Genomic DNA, 16558 nt, shown 5'->3' with positions numbered 1-16558 from the left:
CATCAACAGCCTGAAGTATCAAGACATTCATGCTGCCCATTACATTCCAAACCACAAGAGAGGGCAAATTCTGCAGCAGGATGGCACTCCTTCTCATACTTCAGCATCCACATCAAAGTTCCTGAAAGCAAAGAAGATCAAGGTGCTCCAGGATTGGCCAGCCCAGTCACCAGACATGAACATTATTGAGCATGTCTGGGGTAAGATGAAGGAGGAGGCTTGGAAGATGAAACCAAAAAATCTTGATGAACTCTGGGAGTCCTGCAAGACTGCTTTCTTTGCCATTCCAGATGACTTCATCAATAAGTTATTTGAGTCATTGCCAAGACGTATGGATGCAGTCCTCCAAGCCCATGGAAGTCATACACAATAATAATAATTTTTTCCAAGGCACCATGACTTTATGTTCTAATGTTATTGTAGCATGTTTGTGTATTCAAAATAAAGTATATGTATAATTTCAACATTATTTTTGTATACGACAAGACTTATGTCCAAGCAAAATCTGACCTTTCTGTCCTAATTAAATGATAAAACTCAATGAATGATACAAAACTTTCTTTTGGTATAATAAGCATAATCTAGAGGGCTTTGCCTTTCATATAAGCCAGTTCTGATTTCAATTGATCAACTACAAGTCAAGTTATTATTTGTTGTTCCTACAACTTGGATAAGCGACAAGACTTCTGTCAGGGACTGTAGTAGATTGGAATGTAAATAAGCTTATATAGTACATCAGATAGTGAATACGTTTATATAGTAGATTAGATTGTAAATAAGCTTACATAGTACATCAGATAGTGAATAAGTTTATATAGTAGATTGGATTGTAAATAAGCTTATATAGTACATCAGATAGTGAATACGTTTATATAGTAGATTAGATTGTAAATAAGCTTATATAGTACATCAGATAGTGAATAAGTTTATATAGTAGATTGGATTGTAAATAAGCTTATATAGTACATCAGATAGTGAATAAGATTATATAGTACATCAGATAGTGAATAAGATTATATAGTAGATTGGATTGTAAATAAGCTTATATAGTACATCAGATAGTGAATACGTTTATATAGTAGATTAGATTGTAAATAAGCTTATATAGTACATCAGATAGTGAATAAGTTTATATAGTAGATTAGATTGTAAATAAGCTTATATAGTACATCAGATAGTGAATAAGTTTATATAGTAGATTAGATTGTAAATAAGCTTATATAGTACATCAGATAGTGAATAAGATTATATAGTAGATCAGATAGTGAATACATTGATATAGTAGATTAGATTGTAAATAAGCTTATATAGTACATCAGATAGTGAATAAGTTTATATAGTAGATTGGATTGTAAATAAGCTTATATAGTACATCAGATAGTGAATAAGATTATATAGTAGATCAGATAGTGAATACATTGATATAGTAGATTAGATTGTAAATAAGCTTATATAGTACATCAGATAGTGAATAAGTTTATATAGTAGATTGGATTGTAAATAAGCTTATATAGTACATCAGATAGTGAATAAGATTATATAGTAGATCAGATAGTGAATACATTGATATAGTAGATTAGATTGTAAATAAGCTTATATAGTACATCAGATAGTGAATAAGCTTATATAGTAGATCAGATAGTGAATAAGTTTATATAGTAGATTGGATTGTAAATAAGCTTATATAGTACATCAGATAGTGAATAAGATTATATAGTAGATCAGATAGTGAATACATTGATATAGTAGATTAGATTGTAAATAAGCTTATATAGTACATCAGATAGTGAATAAGCTTATATAGTAGATCAGATAGTGAATAAGTTTATATAGTAGATTGGATTGTAAATAAGCTTATATAGTACATCAGATAGTGAATAAGCTTATATAGTAGATCAGATAGTGAATAAGTTTATATAGTAGATTGGATTGTAAATAAGCTTATATAGTACATCAGATAGTGAATAAGATTATATAGTAGATCAGATAGTGAATACATTGATATAGTAGATTAGATTGTAAATAAGCTTATATAGTACATCAGATAGTGAATAAGCTTATATAGTAGATCAGATAGTGAAAAAGTTTATATAGTAGATTGGATTGTAAATAAGCTTATATAGTACATCAGATAGTGAATAAGATTATATAGTAGATCAGATAGTGAATACATTGATATAGTAGATTAGATTGTAAATAAGCTTATATAGTACATCAGATAGTGAATAAGCTTATATAGTAGATCAGATAGTGAATAAGTTTATATAGTAGATTGGATTGTAAATAAGCTTATATAGTACATCAGATAGTGAATAAGATTATATAGTACTGTAGATTAGATAGTGAATAAGTTTATATAGAAGATTAGATTGTAAATAAGCTTATATAGTAGATCAGATAGTGAATACGTTTATATAGTAGATTGGATTGTAAATAAGCTTATATAGTACATCAGATAGTGAATAAGCTTATATAGTAGATCAGATAGTGAATAAGTTTATATAGTAGATTGGATTGTAAATAAGCTTATATAGTAGATCAGATAGTGAATACGTTTATATAGTAGATTGGATTGTAAATAAGCTTATATAGTACATCAGATAGTGAATAAGCTTATATAGTAGATCAGATAGTGAATAAGTTTATATAGTAGATTGGATTGTAAATAAGCTTATATAGTACATCAGATAGTGAATAAGATTATATAGTACTGTAGATTAGATAGTGAATAAGTTTATATAGTAGATTAGATTGTAAATAAGCTTATATAGTAGATCAGATAGTGAATACGTTTATATAGTAGATTGGATTGTAAATAAGCTTATATAGTACATCAGATAGTGAATAAGATTATATAGTACTGTAGATTAGATAGTGAATAAGTTTATATAGTAGATTAGATTGTAAATAAGCTTATATAGTAGATCAGATAGTGAATACGTTTATATAGTAGATTGGATTGTAAATAAGCTTATATAGTACATCAGATAGTGAATAAGATTATATAGTACTGTAGATTAGATAGTGAATAAGTTTATATAGTAGATTAGATTGTAAATAAGCTTATATAGTACATCAGATAGTGACTAAGCTTATATAGTACATCAGATAGTGAAAAAGCTTATATAGTAGATCAGATAGTGAATAAGTTTATATAGTAGATTGGATAGTGAATAAGTTTATATAGTAGATTGGATTGTAAATAAGCTTATATAGTACATCAGATAGTGAATAAGATTATATAGTACTGTAGATTAGATAGTGAATAAGTTTATATAGTAGATTAGATTGTAAATAAGCTTATATAGTAGATCAGATAGTGAATACGTTTATATAGTAGATTGGATTGTAAATAAGCTTATATAGTACATCAGATAGTGAATAAGATTATATAGTACTGTAGATTAGATAGTGAATAAGTTTATATAGTAGATTAGATTGTAAATAAGCTTATATAGTAGATCAGATAGTGAATACGTTTATATAGTAGATTGGATTGTAAATAAGCTTATATAGTACATCAGATAGTGAATAAGATTATATAGTACTGTAGATTAGATAGTGAATAAGTTTATATAGTAGATTAGATTGTAAATAAGCTTATATAGTACATCAGATAGTGAATAAGCTTATATAGTACATCAGATAGTGAATAAGCTTATATAGTAGATCAGATAGTGAATAAGTTTATATAGTAGATTGGATAGTGAATAAGTTTATATAGTAGATTGGATTGTAAATAAGCTTATATAGTACATCAGATAGTGAATAAGATTATATAGTACTGTAGATTAGATAGTGAATAAATTTATATAGTAGATTAGATTGTAAATAAGCTTATATAGTAGATCAGATAGTGAATACGTTTATATAGTAGATTGGATTGTAAATAAGCTTATATAGTACATCAGATAGTGAATAAGCTTATATAGTAGATCAGATAGTGAATAAGTTTATATAGTAGATTGGATAGTGAATACGTTTATATAGTAGATTGGATCGTAAATAATCTTATATAGTACATCAGATAGTGAATAAGCTTATATAGTAGATCAGATAGTGAATACGTTTATATAGTAGATTGGATTGTAAATAAGCTTATATAGTACATCAGATAGTGAATAAGCTTATATAGTAGATCAGATAGTGAATAAGTTTATATAGTAGATTGGATTGTAAATAAGCTTATATAGTACATCAGATAGTGAATAAGATTATATAGTACTGTAGATTAGATAGTGAATAAGTTTATATAGTAGATTAGATTGTAAATAAGCTTATATAGTAGATCAGATAGTGAATACGTTTATATAGTAGATTGGATTGTAAATAAGCTTATATAGTACATCAGATAGTGAATAAGATTATATAGTACTGTAGATTAGATAGTGAATAAGTTTATATAGTAGATTAGATTGTAAATAAGCTTATATAGTAGATCAGATAGTGAATACGTTTATATAGTAGATTGGATTGTAAATAAGCTTATATAGTACATCAGATAGTGAATAAGATTATATAGTACTGTAGATTAGATAGTGAATAAGTTTATATAGTAGATTAGATTGTAAATAAGCTTATATAGTACATCAGATAGTGACTAAGCTTATATAGTACATCAGATAGTGAATAAGCTTATATAGTAGATCAGATAGTGAATAAGTTTATATAGTAGATTGGATAGTGAATAAGTTTATATAGTAGATTGGATTGTAAATAAGCTTATATAGTACATCAGATAGTGAATAAGATTATATAGTACTGTAGATTAGATAGTGAATAAGTTTATATAGTAGATTAGATTGTAAATAAGCTTATATAGTAGATCAGATAGTGAATACGTTTATATAGTAGATTGGATTGTAAATAAGCTTATATAGTACATCAGATAGTGAATAAGATTATATAGTACTGTAGATTAGATAGTGAATAAGTTTATATAGTAGATTAGATTGTAAATAAGCTTATATAGTAGATCAGATAGTGAATACGTTTATATAGTAGATTGGATTGTAAATAAGCTTATATAGTACATCAGATAGTGAATAAGATTATATAGTACTGTAGATTAGATAGTGAATAAGTTTATATAGTAGATTAGATTGTAAATAAGCTTATATAGTACATCAGATAGTGAATAAGCTTATATAGTACATCAGATAGTGAATAAGCTTATATAGTAGATCAGATAGTGAATAAGTTTATATAGTAGATTGGATAGTGAATAAGTTTATATAGTAGATTGGATTGTAAATAAGCTTATATAGTACATCAGATAGTGAATAAGATTATATAGTACTGTAGATTAGATAGTGAATAAGTTTATATAGTAGATTAGATTGTAAATAAGCTTATATAGTAGATCAGATAGTGAATACGTTTATATAGTAGATTGGATTGTAAATAAGCTTATATAGTACATCAGATAGTGAATAAGCTTATATAGTAGATCAGATAGTGAATAAGTTTATATAGTAGATTGGATAGTGAATACGTTTATATAGTAGATTGGATCGTAAATAATCTTATATAGTACATCAGATAGTGAATAAGCTTATATAGTAGATCAGATAGTGAATAAGTTTATATAGTAGATTGGATTGTAAATAAGCTTATATAGTACATCAGATAGTGAATAAGATTATATAGTACTGTAGATTAGATAGTGAATAAGTTTATATAGTAGATTAGATTGTAAATAAGCTTATATAGTAGATCAGATAGTGAATAAGTTTATATAGTAGATTGGATTGTAAATAAGCTTATATAGTACATCAGATAGTGAATAAGATGATATAGTACTGTAGATTAGATAGTGAATAAGTTTATATAGTAGATTAGATTGTAAATAAGCTTATATAGTAGATCAGATAGTGAATACATTGATATAGTAGATTAGATTGTAAATAAGCTTATATAGTACATCAGATAGTGAATAAGATTATATAGTACTGTAGAGTATAATAAGTTTATTTAGTAGATTAGATTGTAAATAAGCTCATATAGAACATCAGATTGTGAATGAGTTTATATAGTAGATTGGATTGTAAATAAGCTTATATAGTACATCAGATAGTGAATAAGATTATATAGTAGATTGGATTGTAAATAAGTTTATTTAGTAGATTAGATTGTAAATAAGCTTATATAGAACATCAGATTGTGAATCAGTTTATATAGTAGATTGGATTGTAAATAAGCTTATATAGAACATCAGATTGTGAATGAGTTTATATAGTACACAAAGAATTGGTTTTAAAAGGCCCCGGTCAGGCACAGAATGACCAATGATGGACAAAAAGTACCTCAGGTTAATGTGTTAGGTTAAAAGTGTCTGGTTAAGAATACCAAGATCAAAAAGATGACAAATACTAGCAGAAGGAAAAACCTCGCCTGTCAAAAAGTCCCCGGGTCGGGCAAACAGAAGAAGCCGCAGGTCAGGTGGAAAAAGCCTCATGTTGTAGAATAAAAGCCTCATATTGGTCGAGCAGAAGCAGCCGGGCTTAAACAGGATGACCTCAGTGTGGACATAAAACGTCCTTCATGTTCCTGTTGGCTTGCAGTGGTTTTCCCCTTGCAACATCATGGAATCATTAATACTTATCTGGACTCATGAATGAGCCACTGATACGCTCTTAATGTAAATTTGGGTAAGTCAACCACTTCTGGAAGGACTTTCAGGTTTTCTTGGTGGAAATGGCTCTTACTGTAGTTTGTTGAGTAGCAGCGGCTAAAATTTATGCAATTGCTAGCTGTATCATTTGGCGGAGTCTCACAGAGAGCCATATGACGTACTGAGAGACATGCTAAGTATTCCGGAAATACTCCACCACTTGTACATGTGACTCTGTACAGCAGCAATGAAGCCCAGCTGACCTCCCCCAGTCACCCTCCACCTGGGACTAAGTCAAGGTCTTTAAGTCCCATTCTTTGTTGTTCCATACCACAGCACAGCCTTCTTGTTGTCTGGCACCAGTAAGTCTTTGCCGCCCAAGAACCTGTCGGGGGCGAGTTGGTGGGTTCTCACCATGGCTGCCTGTGACACCCCCCGCTGTTTCAGAGATACTTCAACATAACAGTCTGGTCCTTATCAAAGTCCCTCAGGTCTTTATATGTTGATTAGATTTGCTGTATTCAACACATCAGGCACCGTCATATACTGTATATTTTTGGGTTGCTGTCCTAATGTTTTGGGTTATCAGCATATCAAGTTACATTAAACACATTCACAAATACAAATCCTTCTTTTTGTGATTCCATAATCATAACTCTAGCCAACGATTTAATAGTCATATTTGAGGGAAACAGCATATTTTCTCTCAACAGTATATACTATAGTACTATAAACTCATATTTCAAAGTAGATTTCAATGACACAACAACAAATACCGATCAGCCATAACATTAAAACCACCTCCCTGTTTCTACACTCACTGTCCATTTTATCAGCTCCACTTACCATGTAGAATCACTTTGTAGTTCTACAATTACTGACTGTAGTCCATCTGTTTATCTACATATCTTTTTAGCTGCTTTCACTCTGTTCTTCAATGGTCAGGACCCCCACAGGACCACCACAGAGCAGGTGGTATTTAGGTGGTGGGTGATTCTCAGCACTGCAGTGACACGGACATGGTGGTGGTGTGTTAGTGTGTGTTGTGCTGGTATGAGTGGATCAGACACAGTGGTGTTGGAGTTTTTAAATACCGTGTCCACTCACTGTCCACTCTATTAGACACTCCTACCTAGTTGGTCCACCTTGTAGATGTAAAGTCAGAGACGATCGCTCATCTATTGCTGCTGTTTGACTGTCATCTTCTAGACCTTCATCAGTGGACACAGGATGCTGCCAGCTGGATATTTTTGGTTGGTGGACAATTCTCAGCCCACCAGGGACAGTGAGGTGTTTAAAAACTCCATCTGTGTCTGATCCACTCGTACCAGCACAACACACACTAACACACCACCACCATGTCAGTGTCACTGCAGGGCTGAGAATGATCCACCACCCAAATAATACCTGCTCTGTGGTGGTCATGACCAGTGAAGAACAGCATGACAGGGGGTTAACAAAGCATGCAGAGAAACAGATGGACTACAGTCAGTAATTGTAGAACTACAAAGTGCTTCTATATGGTAAGTGGAGTTGATAAAATGGACAGTGATTGTAGAAACAAGGTGGTCATAATGTTATGGCTGATCGGTGTATACATGTTATAATGGTGAACCGTTGCGATGGGAAAAATTAAACCCCCCACCCATTAAAAGCTATGACGCTAAACCTACAAGACATCTCAGTAAACAGAAAAGGAAAATATATTGATCCATGTCTGTGGTTTTGAGAACACCAGTCCACACCATTTGTTTTCTTTTAATAAATGTCCATGCGCACTTTTATCCAAACCCCAGCCTCAGTACTTGTGGAACATCCTTTTGCCTTGATAACTTCTAACCACAGAAGGAAGAACGTTCCTCTACAAGAAGACTTGGCGTTCCTGTGAATCCATGATGCCAGTCACACAATCAAGACTGGGGATCTAATTCTTCTAGTAATAACCTTCGCCATTCTTGATCCAGACAATCCGCTGATCCATACGGCCAAACGGTTTCAGTTTTGATTCGTCACTTCATAGAACTGAGTCCTGAATCTTTATTGTGTATTCCAGTTGACCCTTGTGTGCTTCTGGCTCAAGAGTGGTGTGTATCGTGGAGTCCAGCAATAAAGTCCTCGGCTGATTAGTGATCTTATGGTTGCCACTGACACATCAGTCCCATCCTTCATCAGGTCATCCTGTAAGTCACTGCAGGAACATGTTTCTCTTGCTAAGCCCTTTGGATGAAAATTTGGGATTTGTTTCATGGTCAGGCAGGTCTTCTGCTGCCCCAGAAGTGTGGAACTTCCAGACAATGCTCTCAGTGGCATATCTGGGGTTGTTCAAGGTCTTCTACCCAATTCCCCCTTGGTGCAATGAAAGGATCTCCTCCCTCAAACTGTGCAGAACATTATAAAACCTCCCACATGCCACAATACACACACACAATAAAACTGTATATCACACATTGATCTTCCGCAGAGCAGCCAGTGAAATGATCTCCTCTTTCAGTGTTTTAAAACTGTTACTTAGTTCCCAGCATGGTTGTAACACTCCTTAAACATCTGAATCTCTGGGCGGTGTTTACATAACAGGCTGGTTTCATTATGTTGTAACCCAACTTTAGGTCCTACACACTAGCAACTGGTTTTAAAATGAGCAGTATTCTGTAGGGGATAAATAGTTGTGACATGGTAGCATTAACAAAATACCGCTACTTTAAAATACTCCATCATTATATCTCTTTCTTCTTAATGCATCATTAATCATTTGACTAATGATGAGATAATTAAAAGCAAAATCCAGCCATTTAGAAACGTTCAGAGTTATAAATTCAGATTTTCTTTGCAAAGTTGAATATTTCCCATTATAACTGTGTGATAAACCACAACACAAAGCATCTACACACGATACACAACTAAAAACAATATACACACTACACATAACACACTATACATCACACTATATACACACTACAAATCACCAGAGGTGGAAAGAGTACTAAAATATTGTACTCAAGTAAAAGTACTATTACTTTAATGAATTTTTACTGAAGTACGAGTAAAATTACTAGTCTAAAAATCTACTCAAGTAAAAAGTAACTCATATAAAATGTACTCGTTAGTTAGAGTTAGAGTAAACGTTACTTAGTTACTTTTTTAGCAGGAGGGCGTGTCTCTTCTGTGTAATACAAACAGGACAAGTGGATATAAATCTCACAATAGTTTTTTTTTTTTATTAAAATGTAATAGAAAAAACATACAACATTTAAAACATTTAGGGATGAGTAATGTGTCATTTTAGTCCCATAAAACTTTTTCAAACTGTATAACCACTAGTGATGTGTCGTAGAATGATTCGATTCTATTGAACGACCCTTTAAACTGAACATATATATATATATATATATATATATATATATATACAGTGTATCACAAAAGTGAGTACACCCCTCACATTTCTGCAAATATTTCATTATATCTTTTCATGGGACAACACTATAGAAATAAAACTTGGATATAACTTAGAGTAGTCAGTGTACAACTTGTATAGCAGTGTAGATTTACTGTCTTCTGAAAATAACTCAACACACAGCCATTAATGTCTAAATAGCTGCAACATAAGTGAGTACACCCCACAGTGAACATGTCCAAATTGTGCCCAAAGTGTCAATATTTTGTGTGACCACCATTATTATCCAGCACTGCCTTAACCCTCCTGGGCATGGAATTCACCAGAGCTGCACAGGTTGCTACTGGAATCCTCTTCCACTCCTCCATGATGACATCACGGAGCTGGTGGATGTTAGACACCTTGAACTCCTCCACCTTCCACTTGAGGATGCGCCACAGGTGCTCAATTGGGTTTAGTCCATCACCTTTACCCTCAGCTTCCTCAGCAAGGCAGTTGTCATCTTGGAGGTTGTGTTTGGGGTCGTTATCCTGTTGGAAAACTGACATGAGGCCCAGTTTTCGAAGGGAGGGGATCATGCTCTGTTTCAGAATGTCACAGTACATGTTGGAATTCATGTTTCCCTCAATGAACTGCAGCTCCCCAGTGCCAGCAACACTCATGCAGCCCAAGACCATGATGCTACCACCACCATGCTTGACTGTAGGCAAGATACAGTTGTCTTGGTACTTCTCACCAGGGCGCCGCCACACATGCTGGACACCATCTGAGCCAAACAAGTTTATCTTGGTCTCGTCAGACCACAGGGCATTCCAGTAATCCATGTTCTTGGACTGCTTGTTTTCAGCGAACTGTTTGCGGGCTTTCTTGTGCGTCAGCTTCCTTCTGGGATGACGACCATGCAGACCGAGTTGATGCAGTGTGCGGCGTATGGTCTGAGCACTGACAGGCTGACCTCCCACGTCTTCAACCTCTGCAGCAATGCTGGCAGCACTCATGTGTCTATTTTTTAAAGCCAACCTCTGGATATGACGCCGAACACGTGGACTCAACTTCTTTGGTCGACCCTGGCGAAGCCTGTTCCGAGTGGAACCTGTCCTGGAAAACCACTGTATGACCTTGGCCACCATGCTGTATCTCAGTTTCAGGGTGTTAGCAATCTTCTTATAGCCCAGGCCATCTTTGTGGAGAGCAACAATTCTATTTCTCACATCCTCAGAGTTCTTTGCCATGAGGTGCCATGTTGAATATCCAGTGGCCAGTATGAGAGAATTGTACCCAAAACACCAAATTTAACAGCCCTGCTCCCCATTTACACCTGGGACCTTGACACATGACACCAGGGAGGGACAACGACACATTTGGGCACAATTTGGACATGTTCACTGTGGGGTGTACTCACTTATGTTGCAGCTATTTAGACATTAATGGCTGTGTGTTGAGTTATTTTCAGAAGACAGTAAATCTACACTGCTATACAAGCTGTACACTGACTACTCTAAGTTATATCCAAGTTTCATGTCTATAGTGTTGTCCCATGAAAAGATATAATGAAATATTTGCAGAAATGTGAGGGGTGTACTCACTTTTGTGATACACTGTATATATATATACGTATATAGATATACGTAGATATAGATAGATAGATAGATAGATAGATAGATAGATAGATAGATAGATAGATAGATAGATAGATAGAACAAGTACACAAAAAACTACTCAATTACAGTAACGCGAGTAAATGTAATTCGTTACTTTCCAACGCTACAAATCAGACACTACACTACACATCACACACTATATACACATCACACACTATATACACACCCCACACTATATACACACTACACATCCCACACTATATACACACTACACACCACACACTACAAATCACACACTATATACACACTACACTACACATCACACACTATATACACACTACACATCACACACTACAAATCACACACTATACATCACACACTATATACACACACTATATACACACACTACACATCACACACTATATACACACTACACATCACACACTACACATCACACACTACACATCACACACTATACATCACACACTATATACACACACTATATACACACACTACACATCACACACTATATACACACTACACATCACACACTACACATCACACACTACAAATCACACACTATACATCACACACTATATACACACACCATATACACACACACTATATACACACACTACACTACACATCACACACTATATACACACTACACATCCCACACTATATACACACTACACATCACACACTATATACACACTATAAATCACACACTATATACACACTATAAATAACACACTATATACACACTATAAATCACACACTATATACACACACTACACATCACACACTATATACACACTATATACACACTACACATCCCACACTATATACACACTACACTACACATCCCACACTATATACACACTACACTACACATCACACACTACACATCACACACTACAAATCACACACTACACATCCCACACTATATACACACTATAAATCACACACTATATACACACTATAAATCACACACTATAAATCACACACTATACTACACATCCCACACTATATACACACTACACATCCCACACTATATACACACTACACTACCCACACACTACACTACCCACACACTACACATCACACACTACACTACACATCACACACTACACTACACATCACACTACAAATCACACACTACACATCCCACACTATAAATCACACACTATATACACACTATAAATCACACACTATAAATCACACAACACATCCCACACTATATACACACTATAAATCACACACTATATGGGTCAATGACGAATAAGGAATTTCAACAGGCCAATTTTAAAATACTAAAAATAAGAGTGTTTCTTGCAATTGTTCACTTATTTAGAATGTTGTGTACATGTAAATTCCTATTAAAATTTTAAATTGTCATTTTAGTGTTTTTTCATCCAGATGAATTGGCTGTGGCCTAACAAAATGTCATGTGGTGCGACTGTGATTTATTTTAAAATTAATTAATTTTCTCAACATGCTTAACATTTTTTTGCAAGTACTCAATAATATAATGTGTTTAGAAACACATTATGTTATTACTTTAAGTTTTTGTAAATAATGTACTTGTATTTTTTGTTGTATAACATCAAATTCACTAACTTAAATGTACTTGACAGACTTATTTTTCCTGTAAATCACATTAAACATTTTTTTATTTTTTTTACAACTACCTTTAACTTAGGCATACTGCATCAGTGATTAATATTTTAGCAACATAAGTGAGATTTATTATTTATAATTTAATTCAGTTACTTCTGTTATTGGTTGCACCACATGATAAGTGGTCGCCCCAAATGACATGAAGACCTCTTATTGTTAAAAATCTATTTGAAGAGATCAAAAAACAAATTCCCTACAACAATAAATTTAAACCAGATTTTATTAACATTTCATCAAACTGACATGAATAGAAATGTTTCACAAACTTTCCATGAAAGGGTGAACATGGTCTGCAACAATGTTTAGGTAGGCGCTACGTGTCAGAGTAAAATCCACAAGGATGGCAGGACCCGAGGTTTCCCAGCACAATGTTGCCCAAAGCATCACACTGCCTCCGCCGGCTCGCCTTCTTTCTATAGTGCATCCTGGTGCCATGTGTTCCCCATGTAAGCAACACACAGCACCAGCACCCGGCCATCCACATGATGTAAAAGAAAACGTGCTTCATCAGACCAGGCCACCTTCTTCCATTGCTCCGTGGACCAGTTGCAATGCTCATGTGTCCATTGTTGGCACTTTCGGTGGTGGACAGGGGTCAGCATGGGCACCCTGACTGGTCTGCGGCTAAGCAGCCCCATATGTAACAAACTGTGCTGCACTGTGTATTCTGACACCTTTCTATCAGAACCAGCATGAACTTCTTCAGCAGTTTGAGCTACAGTAGCTCGTCTGTTGGATCTGACCACACGGGCCAGCCTTCGCTCCCCACGTGCATCAGTGAGCCTTGGCCGACCATGCCCCTGTCACCGGTTTACCACTGTTCCTTCTTTGGACCACTTCTGATAGATACTGACCACTGCAGACCGGGAACACCCCCACAAGAGCAGCAGTTTTGGAGATGCTCTGACCCAGTCGTCTAGCCATCACAGTTTGGCCCTCGTCAAACTCATCAAACTTTTCCTGCTTCTAACATCAACTTTGAGGATAAAATGTTCACTTGCTGCCTAATATACCCGCCCTCCCCCCCAACTAACATGTGCTGTGATGAAGAAATAATCAGTGTTATTCACTTTACCTGTCAGTGCTCATACTGTTATGCCTGGTCAGTAAATAGTGTTATGCCTTAATTATAGGGTATATTTTATTTTGCACTAATGATAGACAGCAGAAAAACATGTTAATGAAAAATCTATTTTTCTCCAGGTGATAAAAAGAACTACAATACACCCAACCTATATGTACTTCATGTTTGTTTATTTATGCTGCATGTTTAACATAACCTTTCTCTTCTCCTAGCCAGGTACTGAGATCATACTGCAGATATAAATAAATATATAAATAAAAAAAGAATAAATGGCTAAAAAAAATTGTACAAAAATTGTTCAAAGTTTAAACATAAGTCATTGTTTCTGAAATATTAGTCATGTTGCAATAAAATATATCCCAAAAACTATAATAAAGTACTTTACGTATATAAATCATCAGTTTTATAGATATAAAACTATATACTGCCAATCTAGGACATAAATCCATCATGGAAATCACTCTGCAATGGTCGCACCGCATGATAGTTGGTCGCACCACATGATCTTTTCAAGTTTAGTTCAAATTTACAGGCACAGAATTGGCCACCTTAACAAAATAAGCTAGCTTCCCACATAATGTAATTCTGAAATCTATAATTAAAATATATGTTTGTAGAAATAACTTAATATTCATTATATTTTTGAGGTCATACCACATGATATCCAAATATGACAACTATATAACAGCTGTTAAAAAGGTTATTTTTATAAGTTACAAACCTGCTTGTTGCTTTCAAGGACCCTTGACAAATAGGTGTATGATACAACTTCAAGTCTTTGACTTGTTTTCAACATTAAAACCCCAAAGTGGCCATTTCTTCATGGTCGCACCACATGATATTTCATAAAATGGGCATCATCGGACAAAGTTTGTTTGTATATTATGATGGAAATTAAAATAAAAACACTTTGCATTTTTGTACAGTACTGCAAAACACTTTAAAAATTATGCCGAGTAGGACATAAAATAAAGACGAACAGGTGTAGAGAATTTAAATGAAGTTTTTAAAACAGAAGTCATGGCCGGATGGTCGCACCATATGATATTTTGACACTTTAAAAATCAAAAAATGACAATTTACTAATGTTTTGTGAAATTTTAAATTGAGTGCATATATGGGAGAGATACTACATACATATGGCATCTTTTTATGCATTTAAACATTTTCTTAACTGAAGAAAATGCAGTCGGACAGAAAATGTAGGCGTCATGTCAATGACCCATATACACACTACACATCCCACACTATATACACACTATAAATCACACACTATAAATCACACACTATAAACACACACTATATACACACTACACTACACATCCCACACTATATACACACTATAAATCACACACTATAAATCACACACTATAAATCACACACTATACTACACATCCCACACTATATACACACTACACTACACTACACATCCCACACTATACTACTCATCCCACACTATATACACACTATGAATCACACACTATATACACACTATAAATCACACACAATAAATCACACACTATATACACACTACACTACACATCCCACACTATATACACACTACACATCCCACACTATATACACACTATAAATCACACACTATAAATCACACACTATAAATCACACACTATATAAACACTATACTACACATCACACACTGTATACACACTACACATCACACACCAAATACACACTATATACACACACTACACATCACACTGTATACACACTACAAATCACACACTATATACACGCTACAAATCACACACTATACACACACTACACTTCACACACGACACGCTATATAAACAATACACATCACACACTAAACACACTACACACCATATACACACACTACACATCACACACACACTACATCACACACTATAAACAAACCATAAATACACACTACACGTTACACACTATACACACACTACACATCACACACTATAAACAAACCATAAATACACACTACACACTACACATCACACATCACACATCACACATCACACATCACACACCATACACCATACACCATACACACCACACACCCCAAACTAAACGCGCGCACACTGCAAAACATGATCTCACTGTGTCTGGGTAGTTTTATAAGTGAGAATTGTGATGTATCTTCGAATCTCAGTAACATAAACTATATAACAAACATACAAACACACTAATGAGATGTA

General features: G+C 34.0%; 1 protein-coding gene across 1 annotated transcript in view; it reads right to left on the bottom strand.

Moving 5' to 3' along the window:
* Positions 1-16558, bottom strand: part of trip12 (thyroid hormone receptor interactor 12) — a 74939-nt gene that overhangs the window by 58208 nt on the left and 173 nt on the right. The gene's annotated exons all lie outside the window — the stretch shown is intronic.

Source organism: Trichomycterus rosablanca, chromosome 11, assembly GCF_030014385.1.
Source record: "Trichomycterus rosablanca isolate fTriRos1 chromosome 11, fTriRos1.hap1, whole genome shotgun sequence".
Taxonomy (NCBI): domain Eukaryota; kingdom Metazoa; phylum Chordata; class Actinopteri; order Siluriformes; family Trichomycteridae; genus Trichomycterus; species Trichomycterus rosablanca.
This window is presented reverse-complemented; position numbering and strand designations above follow the sequence as displayed.